This window comes from Cryptomeria japonica, chromosome 3 (assembly GCF_030272615.1).
Source record: "Cryptomeria japonica chromosome 3, Sugi_1.0, whole genome shotgun sequence".
Taxonomy (NCBI): domain Eukaryota; kingdom Viridiplantae; phylum Streptophyta; class Pinopsida; order Cupressales; family Cupressaceae; genus Cryptomeria; species Cryptomeria japonica.
Window position 1 is genome coordinate 917,915,335 of NC_081407.1, and position 3,116 is coordinate 917,918,450.

Below are 3,116 nucleotides of genomic sequence, written 5' to 3' on the forward strand. Positions count from 1 at the left end.
GGAGAAGATTGATTTTAAGTGTTCATAAAAAAAGTTTGGTGAAATTAAAATCTTCTATGGGTCTGGTTGTAATGTGAGTTTTGGAATGGAAGCAAGGATGTTATTGTGCATGGCTATACTGGTTGGCCTTCATGGGTGAGATTGTTGGGAATGTGAAGCCCAATAGTCAAATGACCATTCGCATTCTCAACTCTTTGATTCATAACTGAATCTGAATGCATAAATAAATGTGTGCAGTCCATGTATTGGTGTATTGATTAATAGATGATTCCCCCTGCTTCTAAGTGAATGTAGCCATTAATTGATGAACCACGTTAAAACTCGTGTTATCCATTTATATTTGTTTTCATCTTAGTTTAGTTGTTCTTTATTTTGTTTCTCTGCTCATTTTAAATTAACATAACATACCCAACAAAGAAACATAGTATTAATATAACATTATTGAAATACTTATTCGCTCTCAGCGATGAGGATGGCGACAGGACAAATCCTATTTTATTGTAGCTTAAACGATGGCGCGTGGAGTGTAATTACCACTTTATTTATGGTCACGAGACCTATACCTAAAGCATATATTGGTTCGTCATCAAGGTCAGAAGTTCACTGGGTATACAGGAGTTTGATTGGTTTCAAACAGACTAAAATGGCGCTCCTCCTCATCCTCACCCTTTTGATTCTCATTGAACAGTGCAAAAATATATGTCTCAATCGTCCTTCCAGACCTTTTTGCTGTTCCCTCAGTGGACAAAACATGCCTGATGAGATTATTGATGTATGTCCGCGCTTGTCCACAGTAGCTATATCAGTGCCTGCAGAAGGTCACCCACTTTCAGTTATCACAATTGGAATATTGGGGTGTCCAAGCTTTTCGATAGCAGATACAAAAGTTTCCACCATAGCGTCGAACAAGTTCTTATACATTCGACCGCCATCTTTCATGACAGTATTTCTCGATATGAATAACGCATAGTCTGCTGAAATTGAATTTCTGTCGCCTTTGTAGCTGAAGTATGGATAGACTTGGGCCATGAAAGGGGAGCCGTTATCTGACAGAAACTTTAGTATACCTCTCATATCCGGGGCAAAAGTTCCCTGAGAAGGAGGATATGGGTTGGACAGCACGGACGCTGCGTGTGGTGTGGAGACTTTGATCTTGTTCTGTAGATTGGCCTTCTGGATATTGTTTATCGCGGGCAGGAGATACTTAGAGTAAACCTCGTTTCCGACTGCAATGTATTTGATGTTGACAGAAGAGGAAAATGGGCGAATGTTGTCATTGACCCATCCGTTTGCCGCAGCCTGATCACCTTCAGTCTTCTATTCCAGAGCCCTTCAGTGCCTGCAGGGCATCCTGATTTGCTTCGTATAGTCTCACCTTTCCTTATTTCTCGACTTGAGTAGATCGATTCACCACGTCGCTTTTAGAAGGCATACTATTCGAAAGCATTCCGTAGCATTTTCCTATCTTCTCCACCATCTAGTAAACAGAAAAAGGAAAGGATTTAATAGAAGTGGGAATATTGATCAGTTATAGACGGCAGATTTTGTCCATATGAATTCAAAGACTTACGTTTTGCAGAACAGCATTTAATTCCTATTTAATATGATCATCGTTTAAAAAAGAAAATATGAAAAAATATTAATAAGTCGACAGCATTTCTATAGAGTTTCACAGATAACATTTCTTGATAAATACCCTGATTGCAACAATAATGAAAACAAGTAAAGAAGATATCAAATCTAATTTAATCCCTAAATAAGAAGTCATCTCACATGCATGTTCTTATGCAGAATGAAACAACAATAAAAAGAGCCAAGGCATAACATTTCTTATTTTCTTGTTGGGATGCCATGCTGATTTGCAAATAATTAAAGAAAACAAATTCAAGCATGAGAATAGATGAACGTATAATCATATCATGCAAGATCAGTAATGTATACATCATAAGGATTTGTGTATTTGTGGGTGAAAGTAATTGCATATGTAATGATAAGCATGCAATCAAATAGCGTAAGATCAATAATGTATCCATCATAAGAAAACGTGTGAGTACAATGTAGATTTAGAAACAAACAGGTAATTATATCATATAAAGACATTGGAAATTTTAAACTCTACAAAATAAATCCACGTTAATCTCATATAAAAATTAATATTTAAAATTAATATTTAGAATTTTATACAAGACTCAACTTTGTATTGTAAAAATAAATACCACATTGAAAATTAAAGACCAACCACATAAATCTTTTAAAAACATGAAAAACTTAATTTTAACCTTCAATAAATTGTTAATAATTAAATGTTCTACCATTATACACAGTGCAACATTTATAAATTACAATATTAATATTCACTTTGTCATCAAATCAAGGTATTGTCTAACCATACATCTAAATATACATTGATCGTATTAACTAATTAAATAAAAAACAGATTACAACCTTTTTTAATTTACAGACGTTGCCTCAAGTCAGAGTCTTTGCACTTGAATCAAATAAATGTGAGTACGAACAAAACTTGTCATCTATGAGATCCATTATTTTGGAAACTTTCCGAGACAGTTGTAGAATAAGCTACGAAGACCATCGTTTAAATTTTCAATTGCAGATGGCACAGATGTGACAACGGCACGTGGGCATTTATTATATTTTTAAATAAAATTAAAAATATATTTTTTAAGACGAGAAGGGCCAGGCTAATTTTTTTTAGTCTTGGTCAATACGATAATAATGCATATACAAATACAAATTTAATAGATCATAGATAAATAGTAAGTTTTTGACAAGTGGATTTGTGGTATTTAAAAAGGAAATAGGACACCAATACTTGGCTCTAAAATCAAATAACAATGTTAATTGATAAATATTTTGGAATATTTTGATTTTCAGTTTTGAAAAATATAATCATGCTATTTGATGTGTCTTTAAATCTCATTTTTCACTATAAATTGTTAAAAAATGGGTTTGTAGATTTTGTGTAAGTCTGCCACTATGATTTAGTTCTCTTGATCCGAATAATGGATTCGGGTGACAACACCTGAGTGAGAACCTGCGGTATTCTAAATTTTGTTTACATGAACAAGAAAGCATAGAATTGAAGCAAGCCAAAAAAA

At 33.8% G+C, this 3,116-nt stretch overlaps 1 pseudogene; it reads right to left on the minus strand.

Annotated features, from left to right (window-relative positions):
• Nucleotides 1-411: 411 nt before the first annotated feature.
• Nucleotides 412-1,853, minus strand: LOC131077752 (glucan endo-1,3-beta-glucosidase-like; annotated as a pseudogene).
• Between the last annotated feature and the right edge of the window lie 1,263 nt (nucleotides 1,854-3,116).